The 14,343-nt window shown below is 42.9% G+C and overlaps 1 long non-coding RNA gene across 1 annotated transcript in view; it reads right to left on the minus strand.

Annotated features, from left to right (window-relative positions):
• The window catches only part of LOC110295917, a 17,710-nt gene extending 6,115 nt beyond the window's left edge, over positions 1-11,595 (minus strand). Inside the window, exons 1-3 of the long non-coding RNA XR_002378137.1 lie at positions 11,493-11,595; positions 9,184-9,431; positions 8,123-8,365 (exon numbers count right to left, since the gene is read on the minus strand). This is a non-coding gene — a long non-coding RNA (uncharacterized LOC110295917). The remainder of the gene's footprint in view (positions 1-8,122; positions 8,366-9,183; positions 9,432-11,492) is intronic.
• Positions 11,596-14,343: the final 2,748 nt, after the last annotated feature.

The raw sequence follows: 14,343 nt of genomic DNA on the forward strand, positions 1-14,343 counted from the left end.
GATATTCATAAGGGAAATTGGTCTGAAGTTTTCTATCTTTGTTGGGTCTTTCTGTGGTTTAGGTATCAGAGTAATTGTGGCTTCATAGAATGAGTTGGGTAGAGTAAACCAATTTCTACGTTAGCCCAGTGTCAACAACTTTGCCCCATTCAAAGATCGCAGGTCATCCATCATACCAAGCTTGCTCTACCTGTGGAAAGTGCTAGAATGTAGCTCTGGTACATTCTCCTTTAGCTCATGCATTCTCAAAGAAAGAGGAAAACAAGTCTGAAATAAGGGAGAGCTTATAGCTTCTTCATGTATAGGTATTGTCCAGTCTAAATTCAGGGGTTTTAATAAGACAAAATCTCAAGTCACAGCCGATATCTCACTAGTGGCTTAAAAATATTGGGTTTTCCTTAGTTCCCATAATACCTAACCTTCCTGTGTTCCTTGGTTGGTAGATTATACAGGATCACTTTTAAATGTTCTGAAATTATTTTTTTCATGCACTGTCACCTCCCCTTTCATACCCCACTGTTATATGCCATAATTCAGCTGTGGTATGTTGAGGTTTAGAGGCTGTCCCCCCTGGTGCCCTTTACTTAATCAGTGGGTGGCATCCAGAAACTGGGAGGATGGATTCTCAGTAGAGCTCTTGACAGGAAGCTAGAGGCAGCACAGAGACAGGAAAGCACCTGGGTTCCCAGTAACCTGGTGCCTCCTAAGAGAGTTGTTGCCTTCTGGGGACTTAAGTTTTATTCCTGAGGGAGACAACCTGCTTTCAGAGGGCAGCTTGCTACTACAGAGAGTTCTAGTCCTTTCCATTTGAGTTTTCACTCCTGCATGGTGATCTTTCCCATTTAAGTTTATTTTCCCAAAAATAACAACAAAACATCTGCCATTTGAGCTCTTTGCTGTTATCTCACTTCATTCTTGGGGAGGGCAAGACAAGAACCTGGTTGGAGACAGGAGATAATCTCTGCTGATCACTTCAGCTGCATTCTACAGAGATCTTTGCAAACCCACTTGAGATGCTGTCCCAGTCTGAACAAATGGAATATGGTACAGCCATCTTATCTATAAAAGATAGCAACTCCTGAACTTCAGAAGCCCCAATAAATTCTTGTCATGGCTTGAATTTAAATATCCTCCCAAGTGGTTCCTATGTTGAACTTGACATTGGCAAGTCGTGTAAATTTTTAGGAGATACTGTCTGATGATAAGAAATAGATAATTAGGACTATGCCCTAGAAAGCTATATCTTCTTTCCAGGCTCCTTTCCTTTCTGGTTTTGTTGTTTGTTTGTTTGTTTGTTGTTGTTGTTGTTGCTGTTGTTGTGAATAGATTATGAATAGCAGATATCTTAGAACTCTGGGTCAAGCTCAGTTGGGCAAGAAGGGTCTTATCACTCAAAAATCCTACATCAAGACCATGGCAAAGTAAATAAATAAATAGAATAGACTTCCAGGTCCCAAGTTTGTTGTCTCATGGCAAGGAGATGTAAAGATAGGGACTCTCCTGGGAGTAAGGCAAGGAAAAGCAGGCTTTGACCCATATGTGGGCAAATATTCACTGAACACATAAAATCAACATACCTTTTTCAAATTTTAAAAGAAATTAAAGAACACCAAGAAGTTACAGAAAAGTGAAAATTAAATAAAAGCAAGAGAAAGTCTGGAAAGAAGGAAGGATTTCCACAGAAAAAAAGGACATGAATGTCCCTTGTCCAGGGTTTTTATAGCGCATTCTGTCTAGAGACAGATATGATGCGAGAGTGTCCTTTCACATATCATTTTTTCTAATGTAATTAATTGCAACAGATTTACTCAGTAAACTGGTTGTGTGAAAGTCAAAGGTGGTGCACACAGGCAACAGAATAGCAATTCCAAGAAAGCAGAAATGAGCAGAGTTCTGAGTGGATATGGCCAGGTTATGGACACAATTCCAGAAAGGCTATTGATTACAGCTATGGGGCATCCTAGAAAAAAAATTACAAAGACAGGAAATGGAACCAGGTGGGGTTACATGTCTACACTGTCAGCACTCAGAAGGTGGAGGCGGGAGAATCAGGGGATCAAGGCCAACTTTGGCTACATAGTGAATTCTAAGACTGCCTTGTCTACAGCTTGGCAGAAAATGCTGTACGGATGATGGGTTGGGGGTACAGCTCAGATCATAGAGTGCTTACCAAGTGTTGCCAGGGAATCTAGCCTTACTTTTGGATTCTTAGACTTATTAGTAACATTATTCTTAAATTGTCTCAAAGGAAGCACAAGGATAATTTTATTAGGTTTGGAGAGACAAACTGTAGGACAGGCAAGATGTAAGTGTAGGGACTGGTATTGGCTCAGGACCCCATAAGACCAACTTAACTGCACAAAGGAAATTTATTTGTCCCAGAGGGACAAAGGCCAGGGAATAAGAGACAAAAACATCAGGGAATAGAGGACAAGGGAGAGGGGATAGGGAAGAAGAGAGAAGGGGAAGGGGTATTTGTCCTAGGAAGGGGACAAAGGACTGCCTCAGGATAGAGAGGAGACAGACATGACCCATAGATAAACGACAGTTTATAAAGGTAAAAGGGGGAAACCTAGTTTAGGATGAGGTGATTAATTTTAATTGGGCATGTTAATTAGGTGAGCCAAAGAGGTTTGATTGCTGGACTTCAGTCCTTTGAAAGCTGGACCCTGGTCGTCAGCCTCAGGAGGATGAATTGGTCAAATAAGAATATAGACCTAGGTGACTAGCTTTAGGAATATAGTCTAATGGTCTTTAGCAAGACAGAGGGAATGGGGGAGGAGGGCAAGGCCTGCCAGAGCCAGGTGTGCAGTGTCCGGACTGACTGGAGTCTCTTCAGTAAGCCTTGGCAGGTGCTGGAAGAAGGGAGGCAAGGAAGAAGAAAGCCATGCCTTTTAAACTGGTTATGGGACTTATCCAGCGCCTGCAGAAAGTATGTGAGTTGGGCAAGGGTCTTCTGAGACACATTGAGAAAGTTCAGAGCTTCAGAGAAAGCATGTTTAGACTTTGGGGAGATATTTGAAAAGGAAATAAAGAAAAGGAAAGAAAAAAAAAGTGATACCATGCTTAGTGCCAGGGGATGGATATGGTTTCAGGGGGCACCTGATTCTAAGTTCTTGTGACTCAGGACAAAGAGCTGCACCAGGAACACACGATTAGAATCAGAACTAGAGACAATTTGTTAAGAATAGTCCTTCCAAGAATGGGAGCGGAATAGTGAGCAAAGAGAAAAAACAGGTTTGGTCACAGGACGTATAGCCTTTTCAAAGAACACAAGCATTATACCCACCTCTCCCAAGTTTATCTATCATGGACTTCTCTCTGCATGCTCTGTTCAATACAAGGAGCCTGGGTAAGGAAGGACTTGAAGTCTTTCTCTGCAAATTGGCTTCTTTGTATGCTAATCTCGATGCTTCAGTTTACAGTTCTACTTTTCTCTAAGCAAAACCCTCAATTTGATCCCCCAAACTGCCACAACTTAGGGTGCAACTTAAACACACCTTTAACTCTAGCACTTAAGGGGTAGAGACAGGAGAATCAGGAATTAAAGGTCATGCTCAACTCTACAGTGAGTTTGAGATTAACCTGGGTAAAAGAGGTTCCAGATAGGAAATAGGATGGGGTTGTTGTAATAGTATACCTGTGATAACGAATTTTTAAAAGGATGGGCTTATTTGGCCTGAATATCTTGGAAGTTTCTACCCAGGGCCAGCTGGCTCATCATTTCAGTTTTGTGGACAAAGCAGAATGTCACTGTAGGAGCAAGAGGTGGCTGAAGCTACTTACCTCATGGAGGCCAGGAAGAAAAGACCAATGGCCCAATCTCTCCTTCAAGGGCACATCCCTACATGGCCTAGAATTTCTCAATATATGCTACCTCTTAAAGTGCTGGCTCCCAACCTTCCTAATATTGTGACCCTTTAACACAGTTCCTCATGTCATGGTGACCCTCAACCATAAAATTATTTTTGTTGCTACTTCATAGCTGTAATCTTGCTACCGTTATGAGTCATAATATAAATATCTGTGTCTTCTGATGGTTGTAGGTGCCCCTGAGAGACGTTGTTCAACCCCTAAAGGAGTCTCAACCCTCAGGTTGAGAACTACTGTCCAAAAGGTTTTTTATCCATGGTGATGCACACCTTTAATTTCAGTACTTGGGAGGCAGAGGCAGGTGGATTTCTGAGTTTGAGGCCAGCCTGGTCTACAGAGTGAATTCCAGGACAGCCAGGGCTACACAGAGAAAACCCTGTCACAAACAACAACAACCAAAACCAAACCAAAACAAAACAAAAAAGAGGGCTTTTTATCACTGTTCAATAGAGGAAAGCTAAAGCCTTTACCATTTGGGACTTGCTATATAGCATCTTCTCCATCTGTTTTCCAGGGAACCTTGTTAAGATACGGGGTGTGAAAGACGGGTGTGTTTGAAACAACAGAGTATTCTAAGGAGAAGGTAAAACATTCCGTCCTACAGTTAATCTCAGGAAGTGAACAACTCAATAGTCTTGAGAAGCCCCTCAAACTGACCAGACTCACCGGGTTCCTCACTTCTTTGAGCAATATAAGCTATAAGGACTGCTGAGAGACACTTCCCGACAAGCCGAGCTCCTGGAAGAGTCAGAGACCAGCTTAAGTGACCGAAAGAGACAGAGATCAGCCAACATGCCTAGAAGAGGCTCACAAGAACTGAGCCACCTGGAAAGGACTCTGTCGGATCTGCTGGGCTGCCTACAGGCTGTGCTCCAGGGCTTTCACTCTCCTGAGCTGTCACTCACGCTGAAGTCCTGAGCTGTCACTCATGCTGCAGTCCTGAGCTGTCACTCATGCTGAAGTAGGATTTTGGTGCAGAATCTGTCTTGAGCCAGTGTTGTTGTCCCTGTAAGTAACCCCACTAAGACTCCTTAGTGTATCAAGGTGGGCTTTGGTGGTGCCCATACTTTGGTCTGCTGATGGTTCCCTAGCTGGAGTGAGAAGACATTAGTTCACACCTCTCCAGGAACAGCGTTATGCAACAGGGGTTTAGAGGATGTCTTATTCAAACTACCATATTTCATTCCCTGGGCCCCATAGACATGTGGTTATATCATAATACAAGAATGCATTCAGTCCAACTTCAAAAGTCCCCATAGTCTGAAACAGTCTCAACACCATTTAAAAGTCCAAAGTCTCTTCTTAGATACAAGGCGATCTCTAAACTGTAAGTCCCTGTACGCTCAAAATGAAAAAAAAAGCAGATCACACACTTCCACCATGCAATGGCACAGGATATACATTGCCATTCTAAATGGGAGGAAAAGGGAGCACGGTGAGGAAGTACTGGGCCAAAGCAAGACCGAAAGCCAGCTGTGCAAACTCCAAACAGTTCCCAGTGTTGTGAATGACATCTCTACGAGTGGCACCAAATCTTTCCAGCTTTGTCGACTGTAGCATACTTCTCTCTGGGGCTGGTTCCACTCCCTGTTAGTGGCTCTCTTTGGCAGATATCCCATGACCCTGGTATCTTCAATATCTTAGGGTTTCCAATGAAATCCAGGCTTCACCTTCACAGCCTCACATAAAGGTTTCTCTGGGCCACCATGCAGGGACACCCCTGACACATGCCTGTTCTCCGTGGCTTTCCTTAGTCATGGAGGGAGATTCCATAACCTCTTTTTAGTATCCTTGACTCTAAAGCCAGAACCATGTGGCTGAAGCTGGCAAGTTCTCCTGCTTGCTGGGGCTTAAACATGGTCTCCTTGTTCAATTCCAACTTCCAGATTTCTGTTTTTGATTTCCTTCACTGCCTACATTTGGCTGTCCTGAAAATGGACAGAGCTGGAGTCACATGACTCTGCCTCAGGAGTGCTGGGATGGATTAAAGGTGTGTGCCACCATACTCAACCATAAACTATTCTTTAATTCCTTTTCACAAGTTGGAAACTTAGCTGGATGGGATCTTGCCCCGAGGTCACTACCTTTGTTCCACTTAGCATCAGGGTTTTCTTTAAACTTTGTACCTCTGTGATAGAAAGACTTGACTCCATTACACTGCCTGGTGCTCCTTTTTTTCCTCAAACTGTATATTTTGTATTCTTTCTTACTCAGCATGGTCCTTTTCATCTTCAATCATAGTAGCTACTAATACTGCCAATACTGTCAATACCAATACAAGCAATACTGTCAATAGTAGGTATTCTAGAAATCTCTGTCAAAGGTGTTAATCAATACCTTTTTAATTTAGCTTTAGCCAGATTTTTTTTTCAGACAAGGGCAGAAAGCAGCCACACTCTTTGCTAAAAATATTACAAGAATAGTCTGTAGCCCATAATACTAACATTCTTCGCCATTGAAACCTCTTGAACCAGGACCCCACTGTTCAAATCACGCTCAGCACCACTGTCTTCCATGTTCCTACTAGGATGGCTCGTTAAGCTTAAAGCCTTTGGCTGTTGTGGCATTCAAATCCACTGGGAAAGACCAAAGACCTAGACTCAGTTTAAATTTAGATTAAATAAATTTATTCTTACTATTAGCAAAAGGATGGCAGGGCTAGAGCCAAACAGCATGCTGTGCCCAAGGGAGCTGAAGGAAGGGTTTATAAAGGTAGACATTAAAGATGGACACTACGGTTATCTATGAAATCTGTGGCTGGGCAAGAAAGCTGTTTTACTTCCCTTGGTTGTTTCTCTTTCCTATTGTATGATAGTAGAAAAACCACTTTATTCCAGTGCCACAGCAAGAAGTGAGTTTACGAAAGCAGAATGCAGGAACATCATTATCTGATTCTGCCAGCCGCTAGGATCTCACAGGCATTCCAAGGCAAAGCTCAGTGGCCCTTAAGGGGTGCCAGTACCACACTGAGTTTCCTAAGCCATCCCAGGGGAGTTATGTGTAAATTCTTTCACAGGGCTGAGCACTCTGGGGGAAGATTCACTAATCTACTGGGACAGAGCAGGCAGTAACACAGGGCCATCAGGTTAGGGCTGGATCTCACATTCCCAAACAACTGCTTTCCTAATCAAAAGTCCCAGAGTCTACATTTCTCCAAACAGAAACACACTCAGGCCTATCATAGTGATATCCATCCCTGGTACCAACTTCTGTCTTTGTTAAGGGTTTAATTGCTGTGAAGAGACACCATGACCACGACAGCCCCAATAAAGGAAAACATTAAATTGGGGCTGGCTTACAGTTTCAGGGGTTTAGTCCGTTATTGTCACGGCAAGAAGCATGGCAGTGCACAGGCAGACACGGTGCTCGAAAAGGAGCCCAGAGTTCTACATCTGGACCAGCAGGCCACAGGAAGAGAGAGTGACACTGGGCCTGGCTTGAGCATCTGAAACTTCAAAGCTCAACCCAGGGACACACTTCCTCCTAATACTGCCACTCCTTTGTGACCAAGCCTTCAAATCTATAGTCTATTAGACCCATTCTTATTCAAACCACTACATGGGACATTCTAGACCAAGACTATAGCAGAACCCATAAAGACAAAAGCTTTTAGAGCACCCAAGAGTCATAAGGTGGTCCAGGCTGTGTACCGAATCACAACACCAGGCAACTTGAGTACAAGTTGGTTAGAATTTTATTGGGACAGACACCACCACAATACCCAACATCTAGAGAAGTTTGGACAAGTAGACCACTGGAGAAGAGTTAAAGACCAAATTAGAATTTTGTGAGCAGGACTGGAAGCTAAAGGGAAACCAGGATTTTGTTGTTTGTTTGTTTTCATGAAGAACAGAGAGATGTATTCTCAGTGACCACATTAGAAGAGGACTAAAGTAGTCCAGTGACCATCTCTGCCCCAGTCTGTTTTCAGGGCACTTTAAAGTAGGGTAGCACTCTGTTTCCTTGAACTTGGCGCAATCCCTCTGCCTCAGCCTCCGCACTGCTAAGATTACGGGCAGGAGCCACTGTACTTGTCTGGAGGTGGTTTTGAAGCTTTTCTGCTCTCCTGTCCTACGTGGCTCACCGCCAAGTGGCTTCCTGTTTCTCTTTTCTTTTTTATACAGAGTAGGACCTCTCTTTCAACACTAGACTAAATCTTAGTAAAATATCAAGGTTTACTCCAAAAGACAATTTTACATCCATCAAAACAATAATTAATCACTTGCAGATCTCCAGGGAATCAACTCACATGGAAAACTTCACAGAGATGAACTTTCAGAATTTCAACAGCAGACAGAGAGACTGTAAAGGAGTTGGGTTCAGGATGAGGAGCCCGTGCTGCCAGAAAGGACCACGTGCTCCTCAGTGTGTGTGCAGGAGGTTGGGGCTTTCAGCCTGGACCTCAGTGCCTCTGAGTGGCTGGCAGCAATTCCTGTTCCAGTGCTGGTGCAGCCATTGATCTCTGTTTTATGAATTTCTTCATGTTCGACAACTACAATATAAGTCTATATTTTGTGAGGATAAGTCCATTTTCTTTACATGAGCTTATTTTGTTGTTTCGAGCTAGAGTATCACAGAGTTCAAGGTGGTTTCCAACTCATGATGTGGCTGACACCGGCCTTGAACTCTGGATTTCTCTACGTCCTAAGTGCTGATTTCATAAGCATAAGTCAACATACATGATATTTAGGGGCTCTTTTTTTTTTTTTTTTAAACTTAATGTGATAGTGATGTGCCTTGGGCAGACCCCAGATGAGACCTCAGCATGAGCTCTTCCTACCTCTGCCTCCTACTCTGCTGAGAGATGATTTTCAAGTTTTATTTTCCAAACCTAATGTCTGGATGCTAGATGAAATCAGACCATGGTATTTCACATGACCTTTTCTCTAGTTTTGTTTTGTTTTATTTTGTTGAATCAGTGAAAAAGAATGTCCATTTACAAGGCTTTCTACTCTTTATTTTTATGAAACAGTGATTATAGAATGAATTATACCTCCTGAATCTTACTGTCAGGTGATGTACTAAAATCTTTACAGCAAGCTAGAAACATAAGGCGTCTGCTGTTATTACTATTTTTCAGTCAAGATGTTGAGAGTTTGAAAAATCTGTTCAGCTTCATAGTGATCATGGTAGAGTTCAGGGTTAGCTTGTAGTGATAATTTTTGAGGTCCTGAGAGCTGTCTGGGGTCTGAAAAAATCATCTTTGTCTCTTTACAGTCTAGTTTTTCAGTCTGGCTTTTAGGGAGTTGCAATGGGAGCCATCTATCACTCCCAGAAACAAGAGACCCTTCCAAATCAGTGGCAACTTACGTAAAGATGGATAGGGCTCTAGGAGTGGTCCAGAAACTTCCACCTGCCTTGAAGCAGTAGTCACCAAGTGGGCCTTGGTAGAACCTTGCTGACAATCAAGAGGTCTTGCTTCACAGCCTTCTCCTGGATCTTCTCTTGAATAGCTTCTCCCACCTCATTCTCATTCTGTTCCACATAGGCACAGTCAATGTGCAATATCCAGCATCAATGGCCACCTTCACAACTTCCCTGACTTGACCTGGGGGACTCTGAGAAGAGAAAGAACCATCACATGTATTTAAGGCCCCCATAAAGGTTCCATATGGATCAGAGAAACAAATAACTTATTACTAGAATGGGACATGAGATGATGATCATGACAATGACATATGTATTAAGACACCATAGTGAAGCCCATCACTTTTGTATGATAACCTAAAAAATTTAGTAAAACAAACAAACAAACAAACAAACAAAGACATAATTCACCTTTTCTTTTCCTGTGAAGAGTTTTCTAGTGTATGTTTTTCCAGGAAGTGGGAGCAAGACCATGTCTAACTACAAGGGCAACTGTAGCTGTGGGCTTTGGGCTGCAGAAGAGAGGATGGGGATGAAGCTGGTTAGGGAGCTGCAGCCTGGGTCAGCCAGCCTGGACTCAGGGACTCTCAAGGATGGTAAGACTTAGAGAAGCCAAGTATCTCTATCTTCAATATCACAGTCTTGCTAGTGGCTCCAACACTGCTGGCGACCAGGAACTCATCCCCACAGCAGGATGTCATGCTGTGTCAAGAAAGGTCTTCTGTGCTTTTCTTTACGTGCCCCTCTGCATCTCAATTCTGTATGCAGTGAGAGTACAGCACTGTCCTACTCCCCAGGAAATCTCTCCAGACCTCCAAATACTGCGTATCACTTGGTGCACAGATAAACTGTGTCCTCTGTGAACTTGTAGGGAGATTGCCTTTTTACTGTCATATGCCCAAGTCTTGCTTGGCAGGCATACAATGAAAACTGAAAATCAGGTGAGTCATGGGAAAGGAGTCTGCAGTAACCCAAGCCTGTTGATCAAAACAAAAGCCCAATAGTTCGAGCCCTCCTTGACAACCAAACTCCTTTTCCTGTATATGTTACACTTAAAAAATATATCATTAACTAGCCAGGTATGGTAGTGTATACATATGATTTTAGGACTCAGAAGACTGATGCAGGCTGATTTTGAGTTTGAGCCCAACTTGGCTACATAGCAACTTCCAGGATAGTGTCAATTATGTAAATAAACTGTAATCAATGGGTACAGTTGGAATTCATCTAAATAAATCAACTTATTGATTTACTAATGAACTTTATTTTAGCTAATTTATTATATAAATATAAATAGATTATATATATATAAATAAATAGATAATTGACATCAATGAAAAAACAATCCATATAATTGGAAATGAATGTGTCTTTAAGTGAGTGCCGACCAGTGTAGCAGGTTGGTACATGCCTGGTGACCAATGAATAACTGCTTTCTTAAAAGTGCGGGAGACTTCATTCCTCCTTAGAATAGGGAACAAAATACCCATGAAAGGAGTTACAGAGACAAAGTTTGGAGCTAAGACTAAAGGATGGACTATCCAGAGACTACCCCACCCAGGGATCCATCCCATAATCAGCCACCAAACCCAGACACTATTGCATATGCCAGCAAGATTTTGCTGAAGGGACCCTGATATAGCTGTCTCATATGAGGCTATGCCAGTGCCTGGCAAATACAGAAGTAGATGCTCACAGTCATCTATAAGATGGAACACAGAGCCCCCAATGGAGGAGCTAGAGAAAGCATCCAAGGAGCTGAAGTGGTCTGCAACCCTATAGGTGGAACAACAATATGAACTAACCAATACCCCCAGAGCTCGTGTCTCTAGCTGCATATGTAGCAGAAGATGGCCTAGTCGGCCATCACTGGGAAGAGAGACCCCTTAGTATTGCAAACTTTATATGCCCCAGTACAGGGGAATGCCAGGGCCAAGAAGTGGGAGTGGGTGGGTAGGGAAGCAGGGTAGGGGGAGGGTATAGGGAACTTTTGGGATAAACACCCCCCCAAAAATCTAATAAATAAAATAAAATCTCTGAAAAAAAAGTGCAGGAGAGAATTCTGGTAAATTCTGGTTCATGATTGTTTTTGATATTTGTTACAAGTCATAAGAACAATATCCCTCTTGACTCATTTCTGAACTTAGCGATGTATGTAGTTGATGTAGGTAAGCATAGGGTATACATACCAGCCTAGGACACCGCTTATACAAACACCTCTTCTAACCATGCACTTGGAGCAAGACTCTCACCTGCAGGTCCTATGCATACACACTGTCTTAGCTGAGGTTTTATTGCTGTGAAGAGACACCACAGGCTACTCCCCTAAAGGAAAACATTTAATTGAGGCTGGCTTACAGTTCAGAGGTCTAGTCCATTATTGTCATGGAGACAAGCATGATGGCACGAAGGCAGACATGGTGCTAGTGAGGTAGCAGAGAGTTCTACATCCAGATCGGAAGGCAGCAGGAAGAACAAATGGGCCACTGGGCCTGGTTTGAGCTTCTGAGATCTCAAAGCCCATCCCCAGTGACACACTTCCTCCAACAAAGCCACACCTACTCCAACGAGGCCACACCTCCTAATAACGCAGCTCCCTATGGGTCTGTGGGGGCCATTTTCTTTGAAACTACCAAACAGGTCTCTCTCTCTCTCTCTTATCAATGCACTCAGCAGCCTGAACTCCCATCTACACATGCATCCAGTTCCAAACAATGGAGTGAGTGTCTTCTCCCTTAAATGGCCATCATGGACATAGGGATTTCAGCCATACTCTAAGTATATTGTAGTATGGAAGGTAGGGAGCCCACTGCTCTTGAACGAGTTTTGTGTGCATGCATAGTAATACAAATTATATCTTTGGAGTGAACATTTAGGAAGAATCCTCTATTCTATTATGCATCTCTATTGGATGCATTGTCTTCATTAGGGTTTTATTACTGCAAAGAGACACCATGACCAAGGTAACTATTATAAAGAAAACATTTATTTAATTGGGCTGGCTTACAGTTTCAGAGGTTCAGTCCATTATCATCATGGTGGGAGGCATGGCAGCATGCAGGTAGACATGGTGCTGAAGAAGGAGTTGAGCATTCTACATCTTAATCTGCAGGCAGCAAAAGTGGCTGTGAGTCACATTGGGCATAGTTTGAGTATATGAGACCTCAAAGCCTGCCCTCCACAGTGACACACATCCTTCAACGAGGCCACACCCACTCTACCAAGGCCACACCTCCTAATAGTGCCACTTCCTGTGAGCCAAGCATTCAAACACACAAGTTTACAGGGCCCATTCCTGTTCAAACCACCACAACCATCTGATGATTGTGAATAGTTAGTCATGTGTACAAGTAAAATTGGATGCATCGTAGAAGGGACGTGCTCAGTGAGTGAAGCCTGACATAATACAAGCTTGTCAACCAAAACAGAGCACCACAACAGTCTTCCCCTTAGCAACAAACTCCCTTTCTATTGAATCTCATAAAAGGAAGCACAAACCATGAGGCCATCAGCACTTTCACACGCTTGTTACTTTTGACAGCACAATTCCTCATAAGCACTATACTTTCCCAATCACTAAAGTTATCTTACTACTTTTCCAATATGTGAGTACTTCTGTTTCATTCTTGTGTATGACACCAAGAGCATGGAAACAACTAGTTTGGACCACATAGTGTTTGGATAACATAGTAACACAGTGGCTATGAATCTTAGTTCTAAAGGCTGTAAGCACTTTTTTTTTTTGGTTTGTTTTTGTTTTTCGAGGCAGGGTTTCTCTGTGTAGCCCTGGCTATCCTGGAACTCACTTTGTAGACCAGGCTGGCCTCGAACTCAGAAATCCGTCTGCCTCTGCCTCCCGAGTGCTGGGATTAAAGGCGTGCGCCACCATGCCCAGCTGGCTGTAAGCACTTATTAGATGACTGACTGTATGAATCATGTAGGAATGTGAAAGACTGGCACATACTTTATGTTTATAGATTGTTTTGTGAATAGTTAAAAAGCACCATTTTTCCAGATGAGCTTTGAAGTTCATCTCTTTCTGAGATTTAGGAAAACCTCTGGCAATCAGTATTTATAATTTACCTATCAGAGGGGTAAATCAATTCAGAGAATCAGACATTTTTCTCATTTCCCATTGAAGAGGCTCTCAAGGGTGTTAGCAGCTCCTATGCTATTTGAAAAAGAGGGGTTTCAGAAGAGGGCAGGACAGGTGACTCTATTCTTGTCGAGAGGGCAGAATGTCACTTGCTCTGGATGCTCTGATGTTGGTAAAGAGTTTTTAGAGAGCAGGGAACAAGCCAAACTGTTGCTATGAGTAACATCCAAGGAGTTACCAAGCAAAGGACAATCGTGCAATCTTGACATCACTCATGAGGATAGGTTAATACACAGGCTTTTGTAACTTCCTACAGGGCACCCGGCTGTCTAGGACAGAGATACTGTTGACTTGAAGCCCTGAGGATTAGCCACACCACTGAGAGCAAAGGGCTCTTGGATGCTTGCTGGCATCCAAAAAAAAAAAAAAAAAGTGGTTCTTAAGTAGAAGATCCTTCAGGATGGCTGTGCAGAAAATGTATCAAAGCAGAGATAAGACCACTTTCATGGATAGGTGTGATTGATTGGTTACAAACAACCAACTGAGAACACCTGTCTTCTGCCATCCCTTGGGTGTAGCTACTGGTTCATGCTTGTATGGAAACCAAGTTCTTCTTGTCCTTAGCCAATTGATCTATCTCCTCGTAGTGTCGAGCCTTTGAGAGTTTTTGGTTTGGTTGGCTTGGTTTCTGTTTTGGTTGGTGGTCTTTCTGCCTTTTCAAACCTTTGCTGCTTGTGTTTTGGTTTTGTTTCTATGGGGTTTCCCTAGGCAAACCAGGCTAATCTCAAATTCTTGGGTGTCTATGATCCTCCTGCCTCAACTTCTGGAATGTTAGGACTAAAAGTATGCCAGGTTTTCAAGTCCTTGTTTAATTAAACCTTTGTTTAATTATCATTCCTTTAAACTTTAGGCTCTCTTACAAATACTGATTTCTTTACCAAACTAGAGTCCCAGGGACTTGAATAGCTCAGGGTTCTGCTGCCACCTAGTGGTCCTTGGCCAACTCT

This window comes from Mus caroli, chromosome 6 (assembly GCF_900094665.2).
Source record: "Mus caroli chromosome 6, CAROLI_EIJ_v1.1, whole genome shotgun sequence".
NCBI classification, from domain to species: Eukaryota; Metazoa; Chordata; class Mammalia; order Rodentia; family Muridae; genus Mus; species Mus caroli.